Source organism: Heterocephalus glaber, unplaced genomic scaffold (assembly GCF_053883595.1).
Source record: "Heterocephalus glaber isolate CG9 unplaced genomic scaffold, H.glaber_assembly_v1.0 deba00001547, whole genome shotgun sequence".
NCBI lineage: Eukaryota > Metazoa > Chordata > Mammalia > Rodentia > Bathyergidae > Heterocephalus > Heterocephalus glaber.
In genome coordinates, this window is record NW_028258340.1 from 8,738,504 (window position 1) to 8,757,912 (window position 19,409).

Below are 19,409 nucleotides of genomic sequence, written 5' to 3' on the forward strand. Positions count from 1 at the left end.
GAGAATGAAGTAAGCTGCCGTGCCTGCTATCTCCTATCCCTGCCCATCTCTGAGCCAAGGGGGCTAGGAGAGCTGGAGATACAGCTTAGCAGCGGAGCGCTTGTCCATCCTGCGCAAGGCCCTGAGCTAGTTACATCCCAAGCACCTCAAGGAAGACAGGAAAGAAGGGAGTAGATGGGAGAGCAGAACTAGCTGGTGGAAACGTTGGGTCTTGCTTCCTGCCTAGTGAATCAGCTCCCTTGTGCAGCCAATGTAGGGCAGAAGGAAACAACAAATAGGGTCCTTTAAGCAGAGTGTGAGATCCCATCTGAGGAGGAAATGGGCCACTCTCCTAGAGGGATTTCATCAAGAACGAGACTTTGTCTTATCAAAGGTAAGGGATTTTAGTTATGATCTCAAATGTCCTGCCTTTGACCCTTTTTTGGGGGAGGGGCGCATACTGGGGGCTGTCCCAGGACCTTTGCACTGAGCTACATCCCCAGCCTGCCTGCCTGCTTCCTTGCCCACTTGTTTGCTTGCTTTCTTGCTTTTCTTTTCTTTTCATTTTGACACAGGGTCCCACTAAATTTCCCAGGTTATGCTCTACTTGCTATCTTCCTGCCTCAGCCTCCCAGAGTGCTGGGACTGCAGGCATGAGCCTCCACATCCAGCAAACTTGGTTTTTGTTTTTGTTTTCTCTTGTGCAGTGTTGGCCTTGCACATACTAGGCAAGTTCTCAACCACTGAGCTATGCCCCCAGCAATATTTTTGAGTTTTTTGGCTTTTTGATTTATTGATTTATTTATTTATTTATTTATTGGTACCAGGGATCGAACTTGGGACCTTGCACTTGCAAGGCAGGCGGCAGAACCACTGAGCTAAATCCCTGGCCTTTGTTCTGTTTTTTGAGATAGTGTCTCACTAGGTCAAGCTAGCCTTGAACTGATTATGTAGCACTGGCTGGTCTCAAATTTAAGGCGAAGCCGGGCGTGTTGGTGCACACTTTCAAGGCTGAGGCAGGAGGATCACCGAGAGTTCAAGGCCAGCCTCGGCTACATAGTGAGTTCAAAGCCAGCCTGAACTGCATAGTGAGACCTTGTCTCAAAAAAACAAAAAAAGGTCTAGGGATTTAGCTCAGTGGTTCTGCCGCCTGCCTCACAAGAGCAAGGACCCGAGTTTGATTCCAGGTAGAAAAAAAAACTAGTAATAATAATAAAATAATGAACATGAGGTGATCCACCTGTCTCAGCCCCCCAAGTGCTGGGATCACAGGTGTGCACCACCAGGCCCATAATCCTTTTGTTTTTAATCCAGTTCACCTTACTCTATGGATTTAGCAACATGCTATGAAACTGATCTCATCCAGGCACTGATCTCACCTATGCCTATAATCCCAGCTACTGAGGAGGATGAGGCAGGAGAACTGCAAGTTAAAGGCCGGTGTGGGCAATATAGCAAGACTTTGTTTCAAAAAGTAAAAAACACTGGGGATGTAGCTCAGTGGTAGAGTGTCCTTTGGTTTGATGGAAAACAACAAAACAGAAAAAATCCCTGATTTCTCCTGTAGGGTGTCAGATGCAAGGGAGCTCAGAAGCAATTTAATTCTTTGGTTTTTGTTTTTTTGTTTTTTTGTTTTTCCGGTACCAGGGATTGAACTCAGGACCTTGCACTTTCGAGGTAGGTGCCTGAACCACTGAGCTAAATCCCCAGCCCAGCAATTTAATTCTTGTAGGCCTGGAATTTGATACAAAGACTCAACAGCTGGGGGCTGAAATCATGAGGAGGCTGTTCACCCACATGTCTGGTGCTTAGCTGAGCCCTCAGCTGTGTTCTGTGGCATGAATACACAGCTCTCCCTGTGGCCTGTGCTTCCCCGAACCGTGGCAATTTAAGAGGAGTAGGGTAGTGAGTCACTGAGCAGAGCTCAGGGTGCCACATACAAGCATTTTGGCAAAGACTGCAGATGCCCCCTCCTTTTCTGACCCACCCTCCAAAGTCATGGGGTGTCACTCATGCTGTAGTCACTGACTATGGTCACAAGCTTACTCAAACTCTAGGAGGAGGGACGCAGACCCTACCTCTCATTTGGGAGGAGCGTCAAAGAACTTGCAGCCATTGGGGAATTAAAACAAAACAAAACCCATGCTAGCCACTCTTGAAAGCTAAACTTAATTAGCAGTGGCTCTAAACAGAATAGTGTATGTTATAATAGGTGCTTATCCCTCAAGAGGCCTCATAATGTATATGGGGGGGGGGAGCAGAGAGCTAAAATTAGGCCAGGGTAAACAAAATAGAGCTATAAGGCAAATATGAATTTTATGAAAAATAGAAAATATCAAAGGGCAGCTCTCTCTGTGAGCCTGTCAAGTGAGGGAAGGACTGAGGAAGAATTGAGCAGTGGAATTAGAGGGGGCATTGGCTCTTCAGCATTGAAAGGAAAGTGGGTGATGGACAAGATTTAGAGATCTGTCTTTACCGTCATCCACCTGTCATTTTGGGGACAATCTGTGGTATCCATCTATTGTTCCAGGCCACGTTCCTTTCACTATTGCTGTACAATCCCCTTTTCCTTTGATTTTTTTTTTTTTTTTTTTTTTTGGTACTGGGGATCGAACTCAGGTCCTTGCACTTGCAAGGCAGGCGGCAGAACCACTGAGCTAAATCCCCAGCCCCAACCCCCTTTTAATAGATAGATAAATTTGTATAGCACAAAGCTAGGAATGCGGTCAATGCATTTCCTAAAGTAAGTGTGGGAAAAATAAGAAATTAGCACTTGCTGTTTGTGCCCTGCCCCCAGGTGTGGTTTTAAATATCCAGCATGGACAGTGTTGTTACTGAAAGGGCTGGGGCCATCTCCAGGGCCCCAGGTTCCCATTATCCTCCTCTCTAACCCCTGAATGGAGAGTTTGACTTCTAATTTCATGCTAGGGGTTTCACAGGCAACATAATTGTATTTGCCTCTGCCTTTGATCTGCTATTTGATCTGCTATTTCATTGTGCCTCAACCAGGAGACAGAGATAGAAACGTGGTAGAAAAACATGATTTTGTTTGGCTTTGGAATTGGTGGTTATTATTTTCTCTGGCTCCCTAACATGACACACATTCCCTAAATCTGAAATTGGATCATTTTCCTGTTTTTGAACATCCAAAAGGCATGTGTACCCTGTGGACTGCTCTCCTCTTCCCTTAGGAAGATTTTCATTTTGAGCAAGGCTTTTGGGCATGGTGCTCATGTTTGAGATCTCAATGTAAATTGACATCCCCGAGAAGAGTAGTAGGGAACTCCTGGGTGAACTCATGCACTGGCCCCTTTCCTGCCCTCAGCCAGCTTTCCCAGGATATCTCTGGGTCATCCCAGCCTCCGTCTCAGGTGATTTAGGTCTGTTAGGCCAACTCCTGTGCTGGAAACTAAAGAAAGTGCTCACAGTGGCCCCTGAAATAAACGGGTTTCTCCAGTAGGGTCATAGCATCAGGCCGTGCAGTTTGTGTACTGCAAAAATGTCCCCAGGCAAGACAGGGCAAGATGGCTGGAATTCAGGCCTAGGGGCACCTTTCTTTAACTCTCACCAAGTTGCCAAAGTAGGCTAGTGGCAGCTCCATTGCTCTCAGGGAAAAAAAGAAACACATTCTGCCTCTGATCAAGAAGAAAAGAGCAGGTAACACCGGGCAGGACGGAGGTCAAAGGGCATCCTGGGAGCACAGTGGATCCACCTAAGGTTAAGGCTGCAGACCTAGCCCGTGCTGGCCAGCGCTTGGGAGCAGTAGGCCCGGGTACTTGTGCTTTGTCACTTCTCAGCCCTCCACTCCAGGACTCCAGGTGCTTGTAAGTTACCAGGTCCCTCCAAGGCATTTTTTGGAGTGGGGGGGGGGGTGCAGAGTGTCACCTATGTGCCTTTTTCTTGCCTTGTTTGTATGTGGGGGGGTCGGTGCTAGGGATGGAATCCAGGGCCTAGCACATGCTAGCATGGCAAGAACTCTGCCACTGAGCCACGTCCCCCAGTGTGTCCTCATATGTCTTCCATAGCCAGCAAGGAGGGATTTTGGCGGGGACAGGATGGTTTTGAGTATGGCATATATATATACATATATATTTATATATATATATATATATGTATATATATATATATACACTTTTGGGGGGGGGGAGTACCGGGGATTGAATTTAGGACCTTTCACTTTCGAAGCAGGCGTCGGCACCACTGAGCTAAATCTCTGGCCCCTAGGATGGTTTTGAATGTGAAGCTTTAAGGTATGTTATTAACTTCAGGCCTTGTGTACTCCATGTAGTTGTTTGAGTATAAGACCCAAACAGGTGGTACAATAGAGTTGGACATCCTAATAAACTACCTGGGAACTAAATTACACTAAGGACCTGGGAGTGTGGCTCACTGGTCAAGGATTGCCTAGCATTCCCCAGGCCTGGAGGGGTGGGGAGAAAAAAGAAGGGCCAGGGATTCAGCTCAGGGGTGCGGTGCCTGCCTCGCAAGCACAAGGTCCTGAGTTCAATCCCCGGTGTCAGGGAAAAAAAAAAAAAAAGAAAGACATTGAAGGGAAATGTTTTGTTGTTGTTGTTGTGTTTAGTTTGTTTTTTCAGAGAAGGTCTCCCTGTGTGGCACAAACTGCCCTCTATCCTCCTGCCTCAGCCTCTTGAATCCTGGATCATAGGCATGTACCACTGCACCCAGCTGGAAATGTTTTTTTACAAAGTACTTTAAAGTTGAACCGGTGGCACACACCTATAATCTCAGCACTCAGGAGGTTGAGGCAGGAGAATCAAGAGTTCGAGTCCAGAATCCTGTCTCAAAAAACAACAAAAATAAATAAATAAACTTTGAAATGAATTTCCACAAGAAAACCATAACTGGCTTGTCTCCTGAGAAGGCTGAATTTGGGGGGTGGGTGACTTATTCTTACAACTTTGTAACCTGGAATATACAGGGCAGGAGCTCAAAATTCATTCACGTCTCTCCCTGATGTTTCTAGTTTGTTTTCATTTTGCCATTCTCGGGGTCAAGACCAGGGCCTCATGCATGCTAGGCAAGTGCTAGACCACAAGATCACGCCTGCACCCTGCCTTCTTCTTTCTTCCATACTTTGGGCGATTATTTCCCCCATGACTTTGTCCAGTTTGATTTGGGTGTTTTGCAAGGACATCAGTTACAATGTGGTAACTGGGAATTCTCAGTTTTACTCTTCTAAGTACCTGTGGGTTTTGTGTGTTTGGGAAGGGGGATGTTTGAAACAGGGTCGTGTAGTCCAGGTTGACCTTGAACTCAATGTGTAGCCCATAGCTGGCCATGGTGGCGCATACCTATAATCCTAGCACTTGAGAGGCTGAGGCAGAAGGATCACTGAGAGTTCAAGGCCAGCCTGGGCTACAAAGTGAGTTCAAGGCCAGTCTGAACTACATCGAAAGACCCTGACTCAAAAAACTAAAAATAAATAAAACAATATGTAGCCCAGGCTGGCCTTAAATTCTAGGCAACCCTGTCTCAGCCTCCTGAGTGCATGGCTTATCTGTGTGCTTTTTAACTTTAAAAAATTGCCACCAGGGCCGGGGATTTAGCTCAGTGGTTTCGCCGCCTGCTGCGCAAGCGCAAGGACCCGAGTTCAATCCTCGGTACCAAAAAAAAAAAAAAAAAATTGCCACCTGTCTCGAAAGCACAAGGTCCTGAGTTAGATCCCTGGTTCCGCAAAAAAAAAAAAAAAAAAATCCAAAAAAGAAATGGTAACCTTTAAAAAATTATATTTTTTAGAAAGGCATATTTGTCTTATGAGGCCAAATTGTATGTAAAAATTTGGTTCAAAAAAGTCCCCTTTGGGTATTCATTTGGCTTACCTGTTTCTTCTGGTATGTATCATATTTATAAATAATATGTAACCATCGCCTTCTCTTTTTTTTTTTTTGGTACCAGGGATCGAACTTGGGACCTTGCACTTTCCAGGCAGGTGGCAGAACCACTGAGCTAAATCCCCAGCTGACGTGGCCTTCTTTTAAGTAATCTATGCCAGCTATCATCTGTGGACCTCTTAAGATGGTAGAGAAGGATTTTAAGTCTGTTCATACTTCTCCTGCCCTGTCCTCACTAGTGCTAGATCATAATCTTATTAGATTAATGCCCACTTTTTATTTTATAATCACATATATATCATTCATGGCTGAAACAAGTGTCACTGATTACATTACCTTTCTTGTGAGATTTTTTATTTGCCTAATTTTCATAGTTGTATTTTCTGAAACTTTGTTTTCTGAAATGTGGTAGGAGTTTCCCTGATTTCGAATGGGGTATCGTCTTTTTGTGGAAAATCACATCCCTGCCACCTAGCTAATGTCAGAAACTGAGAAATGAATCCAGTTTCTGATTCTTGATATTTGCTTAGTTTAAATAAACTTTCAGCATGTTTCCTACACAACAACTTTTCAGAAGTAATGACTGTTATTCCCTGGAACCTTGGAACTATCCGGTTAGTAAATTTTTTTCCTCCCTTTTTTTTTTTTTTGTCCTCCCTTCTTTCCCAGAACTGATTCTACATTTTTAGAAATAAAGCTTATTCTTAAAATAATTGACCCTTCCTAGGCCATTTAGTGCAATATTCATGCCTTTTATTTACATTCATCTCGAGTTATCTTTTGAGTTTAGTTATTTGCAAATCTGCTTTTCCACTTAGACTGTAAATTGCTTGAGGGCTAGAAGTGCCTTTGTGTTGTTTTTGGGTTTCTCTATGTAGTTCTGGATGGCCTTAAGCTTACTGTGTAGCCCAGTCTGGTCTTGAACTCGAGGCGATCTTCCTGCCTCAGCCTCCTGAGTGCTGGGACTATAGGCGTGTGCCACCATGCTTGGCCAGAGGTGCCTTTTTAAAAATTCACTTTTGGACTCTGCTAAGTCCTAACACGGTGCCTTGGCCTCAGCGAGTTCTCCATAAATGCATATTAAATTCACAAACGTGGACAAATAAAGTTACGGTCTCCTTCTATCCAGAGCCCTCAAACCGAGCTAACTTTCAGATCCTTCCCTGTCCAGGGAGAGCACGCCTCCGAAAGCCTGGCGTGGTGGGGACAGTGCAGCAGGCCTCGCTGCTCCACCCCCGAAGCTACCTCTGTAAGTTGCAGTTGGGAACAGCAGCCAAGTTCCGGGGTGCGCGAACCAGGCGCTCTTCCCAGAGGTGGTAACTTGTGGACCAACGCAGTCTGAGAACAAGAGGTCGTTTCTCGGAACTAAAATCTGCTCTGGCAATCCGGGGAAAGACGCCTGCAGGCCGGGCCTTCTCCAGGGACGGCTGCCCTGCTGTGCCCCACCAAGGGTCATTGTGGCCCGTGGAGGTAACGGGGCTCCAGAGGGAGCGGGCGCGGCGCCCCGCGCGTCCCCAGCCAGCCCGGGAGTCCCTGCGCGGCCGGCGGCCCAGCCTGCGGCTCCGCGGTCCCACCGCCGGAGACAGCGCCACCCGCGCCGCCCGGTCAAAATGGCGGCCGGCGTGCAGCCGCCTGGGCCCGGGGCACAGGCGGCAGCAGCCCCCAGCGAGGCGGTATGCGCGCTGTGTCCTCAGGCAGGAAGCCGCCCGTTCTTGGCCCACAGCGACCCGGAGTTGCCCAGTCCTGCCGCTTCTCCAGACAGGCATCCTCCCCAGCGCCCTACCCGGACCGGCCCTCAAGGGATGTTTTATCACCCAACACCCCCAAGACTCCTTTTACCAGGAGGCAGGGACCGGTCCTAGCTAGGAAAAGGACTTCAAGGACGGCTTCTGGGCTAGACGTGGTGGACAGAAAACCAGCGGGCACGGCTGGGTCCAGGTCTCACACCTAAGCCATTTCCTTCAGTCTTGGGACACTTAGGGTTCGCACTTGCACAATACCAGTGACGGCAGGGAGGGCGGCATGCCCTTTTAAAACACAAGGCCCAGCACTCTTGGAGTCAGGAATGTCCTGGAAAAATCTGACATGTTTGGTTGTGAAATCCATAGTATTATCTCGTAAGGGCTGCAGAATGTGTGCTGGCCTTGGCAATGGCTCTGACATCGGTATGCGCACTGTGTAGGCTGCCTTCCTCTTAGGACACTCCGAAGCCTTAGGTCCAATTTACCAGAAATGGCATTGATGAATGCGGTGCATTCTGAGTGATCTCCCCCACCGCTGCCCCTCAGGTTTGGAGGTCAGGAGCCCCCCACCCCCAAGCTGATGCAGGTAGAATCACAATAGTGGGAACAGAGAAGTAGCCAGAAAAGGCTCCTCAGTGCCCTTTGTAAACTGTGGGCTGACACCTCCCACAGGTTCAAGGTTCCTTTTAAAGTTTGCATGTTGCATATCAGCTCAGTAGGGGAGGGTGAATGTGAACTTTTTGGTTTTGTTTGGGTGAAATAAAGTCCTTCTGCATAACATTTGCCCTCATGGAAAACACTTCCCCCACCCACCCTGGCTGCAGCCTCTCCTTCCTTCTCCAACCCCTCTTTTAATTATCTCCCCCGTCCCAGTTTAGGCATCCCCCCAGCACTTTGTTACAGTACAGTAATAAAACCAAAACCGAGAAGAAAAAAAAAAAACCCGAGGCCAAGCCTAATCCTCCATGGTCCTGGCCTTCCCTCCAGTAAGCCCCACTGCCTGTTGGACCCTCTGGGTCCCCAAGCTGAATAGGGCCAAAGATGCTGCTTGGTGTGCCTCTCGCCCCCAGCACTTGGTGCTTTTCAGACACAGTGCTTTTCCAAAAAGTAAATAATACTTTAAAAGTTCAAAACAGCTCTTTTGAGCCAGGCATCTATGAGCTGGGGTCATCCTATCACCGAGCCAACCGTCAGATTTCTAAACTTTAGCTATCACCAGAGGACTACCGCCGAGCTCGTGCCCACCTAATTACTCTCCTAGCACCAGCTCCAGTGGCCGGGGCGTCTCAGCTGCACCCACCTCCAGTAGGGTCCCTCCAGCCCCGATGCCCCTCCCCGTGAGACAATAACAAACGGCACGACAGGCGGCCAGCAGAGCTCGTTTGATGACGACTCCCTAGAGACAGCCGCCTAGAGCAGCAGGCCCCATCTGCGGCCCAGCTGAATGAGTTAAGCTGACCCAGGCTGGAGCAGTCTGGGTTGAGGTCTGGACGGGAGAGAACTGGCAGGAGCCCCGTGCACCCTCGGCCTTAGGAGCCCCAAGTTGCGGGACAAAGGTGGACCTCTCTTTTCCCTGAGTGCTGCGAGAGAGTCCCCAAAGACCCGTATCAGGGCCTGGGGAAATGGCCTTCGGAGTAGGGCCCACAATGAAGCTGCGCTAGGGGTCTTGGAGCCGCGGGGCCGAATGCGCTAGAGGTCAAGGGCCTCCTGGTCAGTGAAGGCACGTCTTCGCAGAACAAGCAGCAAGAAGCTGCAGCACTCGACCCTCGGGCTCCAGTAGGCAAGATGGGCCCGAGATAACGGCAGGCAAGGGAGAGGTGGACTCCGTTCAGCCCCTGGTGCGCAAATGTTACCACTTTCCAGATAGCCCTCCTCCGATGATCCCCCCCCCCCCCGCCACACACAGGCCAGGACGTGGGCTGCGTAGGCTGTCGTCCTACTGCCCGCAGGGCTCAGCCCCACCCGACCCCGCCTGGGCTTCACAAAGGCCATGTGCGGCCCGGACAGACCTGAAGCGGTCACGACTCTCAGATCTTTAATTACGCTTGGAGCCCCTACCCTTCCCCCACCCCGTCGCCAGCTTCCAGCCCTTTAATCAATTTCGCGATATTAAATATTAATTTCCCGCCAGCTACGCTTTCTCAGAGGAGGAGGAGGGGACGGGCAGGGCAGCTGCAAGGAAGAGATAGCTTTGCAGGGTGTGACCAGGGTAACTGGGCGCGGAGGACGCGCGGACTTCTAAGTGACCGGCGCCCAGAACTCAGAGCCACCGGGTTTGCGCTCCGCAGCTGGGGAACTTGGAGAGTTAGGAACGCCGAGGTGCAGGCCTCTGGGAGGGGCATCGAGGTGCACTGGGCGTCCCGGGTGCTGGGCGATCGCGTCCTGCTCTGCGCCCCCCACTTCCAGCCACGAGTCAGCCTCACGCGGGCCCGCGGCGCGCTGCGATGATGGATCGCGCCTGGCGGGGGTGATTTGGTGTTGATCGCACATTATCACTGGCAGGTTGGACTGGTTGCTGATGGACGACTTCTAGCGGCGGCGGCGGCAGCGTCTTCAGACACCGCGCAGGGACTCGCTAGCTCTGCGGGGGTCTCCCCCCCGCAACCACCCCCCACCCCACTCCCTGGAGTTTGGAGGGTCTGGGAGGAGTGGGGTCTCCCCTGCGCCCAAGGCCGAGCTCCGGTGCGTGTCTTGGTGTGGGCCGCGGGCCGGGCCAGGAGAGGAACCAGGACGCCTCTCCCACTTCCTCCTGTTCCTCCTGCTCTTGCCGCCTGCTCCCTCCACCCCTTGCCTGGTTCCCCATCGAAATCTGAAGGGCCTTGGTCACTCGGCCAGTGATTTCCCCCACCGCTCCGTCCTGGCCGCGGGGATGCAGACCCCTCCCCTCAAGGCCCCGGACCCTCTCCCTGTGCTCGAAGAAGCCTCGGCGCTGCGGTGCGCCCCTCCTTGCTTCTTTTTCTAAAGTGCCTGCTGATACAAAAGCGGTTTCGTAATGCCTTCCGTCTGCGAGAGCCGGAGGACCTTGGCTGACCTTTCGGAAACTGATTGCAACTGCCTGTTAACAGCCCGTACTGACCGCACTGAGCGGAGCGGAGGACAATCATTTAAGTGACAGACGGCGAGGTGGCCCCGCTCAGTCGAGCGGCCTGGTTAAGCCCGCCCCTCCCCCCGGACAAACCCCCCCCCCCCCGCCGCCGCCGCTAGTCCTCCAGCCCCCGGTGCACTTTGGGCTGTGGCGGGCGCTCGGGCAAGCGAGGAGGGCGCGCTCGCGAGTGTGTGTGAGCGTGTTTATGCGTGTCCGCGATTACCGACCGACGGGTTAACCCTTTCCCGAGCGGCCCGCCCCTTTGAGGCCAGGCGCTGCCCGCTTAATCTCCCATCTGCAAAAGAGGAATAAAAGGGCCGCCTCCGCCGACTTTCCCTAATGCGTAAACTGTACCCTTTTAGCGTGACCCGAGCTGCGTTCCTGCTTGCTGCCGGGGAAAGATCCCACTCTCGGCTCTTCTGCCTCGGCCCTGTGCCCCCTCCCTACACGCACAGACAGCACAGATTCAAGGAACAGCACGGGGACAGCGCAAGGGATCCAAAGGCTCGGAGAGACTCGCGGTGCAGTGGTCGAGGGTGTTCCTGGTGTTTTCTGTTTTGCAAACTGGATGGGGGGCTCATAACGGGAAGGCGAGGTGGGGGAGGGAGGCTGGTGACAGGGCACCTCGGGCTGCGCTCGTTCTCTCTCTTGGGAGAGATCGCCAGCTGCTCTCCAACAGGCAGCGCCCTGAAATCTATTTAAAGAGAGGGAAAGGGGAGGAGAACAAAGGGGGAGGAGGGGGCGGCGAGCGGAGCCTGGGCGAGAGCGAGCGAGCAGGGAGGATCCGCCGCTCCGCGGGCACATCAAGCGCTCACATCTGTACACTCCGCGATCGATGGGGAGAATGGATAATATTTGTCAGCTGCAGACCTTTCTCTTCCCGGTTCCCGGGGAGGAGAGGGGGCGAGGGAGGGGGAGGGGCGGGGAGGCCGGGCGAGAGAGGCCGCCTCAAGGACAGCGCGCTTCCCGCTGCAGCCACACGGAAACCCAGAGCCATGAAAGCCGGGGGATTTTTCTCTTATTATCATTATTAATTATTTTTTATTATTCCACAGCAGCCAGCGAACGCTCGGCGGCGCCCCTCCCCCGCTCACCCGCCGCCTCCCTTTGTTGATTCTCAGCTGCAAGCGCGGCAGGGCCTGAGCTGCTGCTGCCGCCGCCGCCGCCGCCGCCGCCGCCGCCGCCGCCGCCGAGCACGATCTGCTCTTGCGCCCTCGGTCGCAGCTGCGGCCCAGGAAGCCAGGGCTGCGTCCCCGCCCCAGCCCCGCGCCACGGCGCTGCAGCTCCCGCACCCCCGCACCCCCCCGCCAGCCACGAGGCCAGCCCAGCAGCCTCTCCACTGCCTTTCGCTGCTGCTCCGAGTCCCCAACGCCGAGCCGAGGCGCTGGCTGCTGCGACCCGGCCGCTCGGGGGCCTTCGCCACCCCCTTCCCCCGCGGCTGCACTCTGATGCCGCCATCCTCACACATGGTCTTCATTTCGCACACAAGCGGCGTGCTTCCTCTCAGCTCCTCTCCTCGGGGCTTTTCGGAGCGTGGAGAGAGGTTTAGAGGAAGTTAGAAACCCAGCGAGCCCTGGGGAAAGGGGGAAAACCCTTGCTCGAGGTCTGAGCTTCCGAGGCGGAGGGGAGCGACCTGTGGGGGGTTGGAGCACAGGCTAGATGCCCTCCCCTTCCTTGGGTGCAAGGAGGGCTAAGTGATGGGTGGCAGTTGGGGAAGCGATCGCAAATTTGCTTTCGTTCGTCCCTTGCCTGCTCATGCCGGAATACTGATCTAACACCCTTGGCTCGACAGAGCAGGGTGGGAGCCCATGGGACAGGCGGTCATCACATGAGACCAAAGACATCTCAGACTGCCCTCCCCATCCTCCGCGCCGGTGAACTCCCTGGGCCACCCCACACACACACCAGAATGAAAGCCCAGAGCCAACACCTCACAGACCCGAGTCCTGGCCAACTGGAGTGTGTGGGGGCGGTGTGTGCAGAAAGCTCTAGTTGGGATTTACTTGGTGCCTCGGGCCCCCCTCCCCCACACTGTCGTCCTGAGATTCCGGGCCAGCCTGCTGCGGCGTCCCCGACTGCTCCGCGGTCCTGGGCAGGGCAGGAAGCTGGCACGGCCGCCGGCTGGGCAGGCGCCACTTGGCTGGGCCGGCTGCTCGCTGGAACTCGCGCGGCACCTTCGCGCCGAGTCAGGTTCCCGAGTCTCCACCCGGTCACCCTGAGCGGCTTTCCCCTCACTTTGTCCATCGGCCTCTCTCCGAAGTCTTCCTGTCTCTTCCCGCCCTCTGGGTTTTGCCCTTTCTTGGTTTGTCTCCGGAGCTCCGTAACGCAGTCAGCCGCCCTTCCCAAGATTCAAAAAGAAGTTTTGTGTTTCCCCGGGAGCAGCAGCCTAAAGCTCCCCTTGTTTTCCGGAACAAAGCAGACATTCAGTGGGGAGGGGCCAGGCACCGACTCTCTCCCCTTCCCGAAGCACTCTGCACCTCGCCAGGTTCAGAACACTTGCTTTCGGGCCCAGGCAGACTGGGGGTGGGATGGGGGCTCTCTTTCCCCGGGCTCAGCCCCAAAAGCCTGACCCTGGAGCGAGAGGGGTGACAGGGTGTTTGGGTGAGGTTCCCAGCCCTGGCTGAGAGGGTGCGCACGCGGCTGTTTACAGTGTGCCTGTGCTGCTGTGCTGCTGGAAGTTCACTGGGCTCACTCGCAGCCGCTTGACAGCGTGCGGCCCCGCGGGCTGCCAGCTCAGAGGAGGCGCTCAGCGGCGAGCCCTCGGCACTGGGCCCGAGTCCTGGGCCACGCTGGGGCCAAGGCGCGTGCGGGGAAACTCGAGGTCTCCAATCTGGAGTTGCTCCTCCAGCCACATACCCTTTGCCCCCAACAATGGCCTGGGCAAGGTAGCGTAGCAAAGGGCCTGAAGACGGGTGCAGAGCTCACTGGGTACGCTCGCGGCAGTCCTCGCAACAGGGTTGTAGAGCATAGCCCCTGTGCCCTGCCAGGGTGAGTCTCCAACCCTGGTGAGCGCAGAACCTCACTCCTGCAGCTCATAGGTGCTTCTCCCTGTGGGTAGTGCTCCGCAGCGCCACCAGCTCCTGCCACCCGGCCTGTTGGACTTCAACCCGTCGCGGGGAGAGCGCTATGCTAGCTGTGCCCACGCGCGCTGGGCCTTCTCGTCGGCGCAGCGCTGCCTTAGATCCCGCTCCAGCTCTTTCCCTGGCCTCGGCCTGTGGCCGGCCCCGGCGCCTCCAGTGCGGCCTGAAACTTGATCCCGTGTCGGAAGGACAGTGTGTAAACACCAGGCGCGCTCGGAGAGCCCGCGGGAGGGGTCGGAGGAGGGCCGCTCCGGCAGCTCCGAGGCCCAGCGCCCCCGCCTGCCTGCTCGCCCCGGGCACGATCTGCAGGGCTGCCGCCTCGCTCTCTGCCTTCCCAGTTGGCCCAGCTAATTGGAGCCGCCGCCACCGTGGCGGCCTCTTGTTGAATTTTCTAGATCGCAACCGTTCTGTCGTGGCTGCCTGCGGCTCCCCTCCCCCTCCCACAGCTGTTATCTCGACTGGCAACTTGTTGGTGGTGAGGACAGTCCCTCTGCTGACCCTGGGCTCAGGCTCCGACTTCACCCCAGAAGTTCGAGGGGGGGGATTTTTCTGCAGGGTGTGAGTGGGGAGGTAGCGTCTTATCAGAACTGTGAGGCTTTGAGCCAAGATCCGAGGTTCCTGGTCCTATCCAGGTTCTTCCCAATGGAAAACTTTGGTCCTCTCTGTCTTACACCAAGAGATGGTGACAGTCTAGAGGGGCTCCAGGAAGGACTTCGCTCCAAGAAAACAATACAGAAGGATGGGGCGGTGGGAAGCAGGAAAATACCCCTCCCTCCTGCCCTGTCCCCCTTCCGTGCCCACTCATGGGCATTTGGGACTTGGTGTGTAGATCCTTCCTTGCAGCCAGGCTCTCCTGCTCCTCCGATGTAGCCCTCCCAAACACTACAAGGCTGCGTTCCCTCTTGGTTAAGTACCAGGTGGTTCTGGGCAGATGTGGCACCCTTAGTGGGTTCTGGAGGCACAGCAGCTTCCCCAAGCTGCATGGTGGTGGTTTGCCTCCCTGCCAGCCATGGTCTACCTACCTGCACATTCATGCTAGAGGCAAACAAAGCTGTCAGGTCTGTGTGTGGCTGCAAGAGGTCCAGAGCTTGGCCTGTGGTGGATGCAGGAAGCGAAGCAGTTTGATAAACTGAGGACATTATTGTTCTGCTTAGAACTCTTGCCCCTGTGTTTCACAGGCCCAGGGCCAAATATTGTACCCCTAGCCCAGAATCAGGTAAATATAGGCAGGTGAACTTGCAGGAGGCTGAGTGTAGGAACCACCATCAGAGCATCTGCAGCAGCCAAAGTGGCTGCTTTTCATGTGCTGGTTCTGAAAACTATGCCTATTCCCTTGCTCTTTTTTCTTTTTCTTTTTTTTTTTTGTACTGGGGATCAAACTCAGAACCTTGCACTTGCCAGGCAGGTGCGGTGCCACTGAGCTAAATCCCCGGCCCTCCCTTGCTCCTTTTAATGGGCTCTTTGGCAACAGAGGCCACAGGCTCATCGTCATTTCCAAACACCTCTTCTTCACTTCTAACTTTTACTCAAATGAGTACTCTGTAAGATCTTCCTGAGATGTCCTTCCAATCTATTGATAACTAGAGCAAGAGTTCCCACTCAATCCACATTGATTTAAGCTACGATAGAAAGATGTATAAAAGTAATATCATAATTTGGTGTCTGCGGTGGCACTTCAGTAGGTCAAGTTCACCTAGTTTTTGATATCTCAGGTGCTCCAGGCCCTTGCAGTTAGATAAACTACGTGTGTCTCCCATTGTCAGTCTCTCTTCTTTTTCTGTACCAGAAAAAGAAAAGGAAAAAAACTACTGTGAAAGGTGTTTATGCTCCTTCACTCCTGCCCCATCAGGCTGCAAGAACTTTATTCTGTTTAGGATAAACTATATTTCTATATTTTGATAAAGAAGAGACTAATTTGTGTTCCTCTTCAGGCCTGAAAAGATAATTATGTATCCCAGGAGCTTGCTCATCTCCTGGCTGTTTAACAGCCAATCTGAATTCTGGCTCTGGAGCAGATTACTTCCATGTCCCAACCTCCTTCTCACCTCCTTCCCTTTGTCACCCCTCCCCACAAGCATCCCCAGGCCTGAGGCTCCTGTCAGGAAGGCTGAGTGTACCTCTGAAGACCCTGCAACTCAGGTATTCGTATTTCTTTTATGGAGCAGAGAGTATCCTGCACCATTGGGATTCCTGCTCCATCTCCCTGAAAGCTATGCCAAGAGCGCCCCATGGGGCCTGTGGTGATGGATGTTATGAGGAGGCCCAGGGAAGGAGCTATGGCGGTGGGAAGAGTTGAGTGCTCGCATCCAAGGCTCAGACGTGAACCAAACCAAAGTGCAAATAGCAACAAAAGAAGTAACTGCATACACCTGGCTGGTCGCCTGCTTGGAAATACACCCTACCTCCCTACCCCTCCCCCCATCCGGCAATTAGTGAAGTGCAGGGGCATTCCATTCCTTGGCTTCTCTTTAGCTCAACTTAAGAACAGTGCCGTTAAGCATATCAGGAAGCTGAGACACATCTACTACTCTTCATTTCCCCTGGAGCCTGGCTCAGCTTGGCTGAACTTGCTGTTCCTGTCTTTTTAGAGGAGCTGGTTTTGTTCCTGAAGCAGGATCTCACTGTGCCACCTCCCCAGGGGTCCCCAGCTATTGATTTTTAATATCCGTATTCAATATTGTGTATTAAATATTGAATCCATGCATGAGAGGATGTGATGCAAATCACCAGCCGTGCCTGAGACTTTAATAGTTGTTTTATTGCCCGGAAACCACAGTTGGACTCAAGGCATCCTGCAGCCGATGCTGGGGGGTGGGGATGACAGGCAGAGACTCCAGGGCTGGGTAGATCAGGGCCTCCCAAGGAATACCGAAGGCCTCTGGAACAGCCAATGCTGAAGATACCGGGAAGCACAGCCCCTCACCCCTACAGGCAGGTCAGGGGGCAGCTCCAGGCTGCCGTGGAAACAACAGGGGATGCTGTGTGAGGCCTGGGCACAGGAAGAGGCCTGGGGTTGTGTCCTTCCTTCCTGTACTTCCCTAACTGGGTTGTCCGTTCCTGCCTGGCAGTCCCCCTTCCCCTGCACACAGATATGAACCTAGACAGGCATACACATAGCTACTGAACAGGAAAGTGAACTTTGGGCAGGAAACCCCAGGCCCCTGGCAGCCTCTTCCAGCTTGGCTGTGTGGCCTTAATTCAGACCTCTCTTAACCTCTCTGGCCCTGCTTCCCTTCTCTGCGATGGGGGTAATGCTATCTGCCTTGCCTCCCCCACAGCTGGCTGAGGCTGGCGCTCATGAGATAATATTCAGGGAAAAGGCTTTTGTCAACTGTCGGGCCCCACATAGGCAGGCCAAGGGATTAGTGCTGGCTTTCCCTTTATGCTCCTCCTCTCCTGGAGGCTGGGTCTCCCGCTGCCTTCTTTCTCAGACAGTAGCCCCTTCCCTGCTAAGGGTCATGCCTGAACTCCCTTGGTCACCTCTGCTTGGCCTCCCAGGCGCCCTGCCCTTCCACCAAGCTGCACTGTGCCTAAGCAGTCTGGTTTGTAGGACTCCCAGCAGGAAAGGCAAGAATGCCTGTGTGTGTGTGTGTGTGTGTGTGTGTGTGTGTGTGTGTGTGTGTGTGAGAAAGTGAAGAGCAGTGTGGAAGCCCTTAGCTTCACTCGAGGGAGGAAAGGTGAGCTCTGTGGCGCTGGCTGGGGCTGCAGAGCCGGCCTCAGAAGGGAGCTGAGGATGATGCTCTGATGGGCCCAGTGTGTGGGGGTGAGTGGGAGAACTCTCGGAGAACCTGAGTCTGGGGAGCTCTTTCTACGGAAGCCTCAGATTTTGCAGAAGTCCAGCTGGATTCCTGATTGCTAGAAGGTCAAAGCAGGGGCAGTACCCTAAGTGTATTGCCACTGGGAAGCCCAAAAGGAAATTGGGTAGAAGGTGGCTGCCTTCCAGAGCCACCAAGTTAGATGTACACTTGCCTGAAGCCCCAGGAGTGGAGACACTAGCTTTCTGATGGTTGGTTGTGTTCCCACTCCTTAATCTCAGTACCGTTGTCCAGGATTCAGGGAAGGAAGACCAGAGTGGTCAGATCCGTGAAGACTTCCCTAGGGCCCCAGCTATCTGCTGGGAAGGCCCCAACAGACATTCCTGGCCCGCGCAGGTCCGAGAGAGAGAGAGAGAGAGAGAGAGAGAGAGAGAGAGAGAGAGAGAGAGAGTGAGAGAGAGAGAGAGAGAGAGATCCTGTCCGAGTGTCCTAGGCACGTGAACAAGGCAAGGCAGGCAGGGCCTGGCTGCGCAGGCCTCCGTGTAGAGCTCGGGCCGCTGCCGCCGCCAGTGTTTCTGGGTCTGCGGCTGAGCCTCCTTGGCTCTCTCCTCCCGCTCTGTCTTGCTGCCAGCTTCTCGCCTGTCCTTGCTGGTCTCCTGGGTCGGCAGGTCGCGCTCTGGCTCCCCGAGGGTGTGCGCCTTTGCACACGTGTGGCAGACTCCCTGCAACCTGGGCTCCCCTTGGCCTCTGTCCGCGGGCTACTTGGCATCTCCTTAGAGTCGCAGCCAGTGTCCACTTCTTGGGCTCCCCCTCCCTCAGCTGACACATCCGGGCTCAGGGATCCTCCCAGGACGAAAACTTCCCTGAGGTTCTGGTTTAGGGCCACCGAAGCAAGCCCAAGAGGGGTTGGGAGTGTATCCCACCTCGTTGTTCCCCACTGCTCTCAGCCCTAGGCCCAAACAGAGGAGGACGACTATGGGGCTTCCTGAGGGGAGGGGGCTTCTGTGACTGAGCTCGCGGGCCTTGGCGCTCTCCCAACTCTAGAAGAGAATGTGGACACATGGTTCTGCCGCTGACCTGAAAGTTGGCAGGGCATTTGGGCTGCGGTAGGGGTGCCCAGAGTGCATGTGCATGTGCCAAACGCAAGGGCTCTCAGCTGGATCCGCCGCAAGGGAGGCACTCTGGCTGAGGGCCAGCGGGGGCCTGGGACCCTAGGTCACACAGGACAGGTGAAGACACCCTTCGGAGCCCTTCCACCCGGGCCCCGCACGCCAGCGGCCTTGGCGGCGGAAACGCTTCCAACTCCTTGAAAGTAAACTTGCCGCGAGGGGCGAGGGGGCGGGGGGGGGGGCGCTTCGGGGAGGCCTGGAAGGCTAGTGTCAAGTTTCAGACCCTAATGACACTCGATGGCGAGGTGCCAAGGCCCTGGGAACGGCGGCGCGGGGGGGGGGGTGGCGCGGGCGTGGGTGAAAGGGACCACGCCGCGGGACCCAACTTTGGAACCCTGAGGCGCGAGGAGCCCGCCCTGCCCGAGACTGGCCGCGGGGCGGGGGCGGGGGCAGGGGCGGGGGCGGCGGGCGGGGAGGGGGCGCGCGGAGAGCTGCCGGAGCAGAGCGGAGCGCAGGCATCTTCCGCAATCCATTCATGCACTGAAGCGCGTGCAGAGCTGCTGCTCGCTGCCATTGTTACTCGCGGGCGGTGTGGGAGCCGAGCCTCCACTCTGGCGAGATAAATGGCCTCTGACAGCCCCTCCTCGCCAAGAGAGCTCCTCGGATTTCACAGCGCAGCGGCTCTCAGGTCTGTGCCTCGCTCGCTTCCCGGTGAGAACCTTTAAATCAGCCTCCCGGCCCTCCCTCCTCCTAGACGCTGTCCCCCGCCCGCACAGGCCCTGGCAGGGCGCGGGGTGCGCCGTACGC

The 19,409-nt window shown here is 54.4% G+C and overlaps 1 protein-coding gene across 3 annotated transcripts in view; it reads left to right on the plus strand.

Moving 5' to 3' along the window:
- The window catches only part of Bcor (BCL6 corepressor), a 121,425-nt gene that overhangs the window by 11,353 nt on the left and 90,663 nt on the right, over positions 1 to 19,409 (plus strand). Inside the window, exon 1 of one of the 3 annotated variants that reach the window (XM_087189848.1) lies at positions 7,163 to 7,301. The exons of 1 other annotated variant lie outside the window; for it this stretch is intronic. The gene's annotated coding sequence lies outside the window, so the exon portion shown is untranslated. Of the gene's footprint in view, positions 1 to 7,162; positions 7,302 to 19,130; positions 19,291 to 19,409 lie in introns of those variants that run through there. One more of the 3 variants, XM_021262570.2, reaches the window with a different exon arrangement.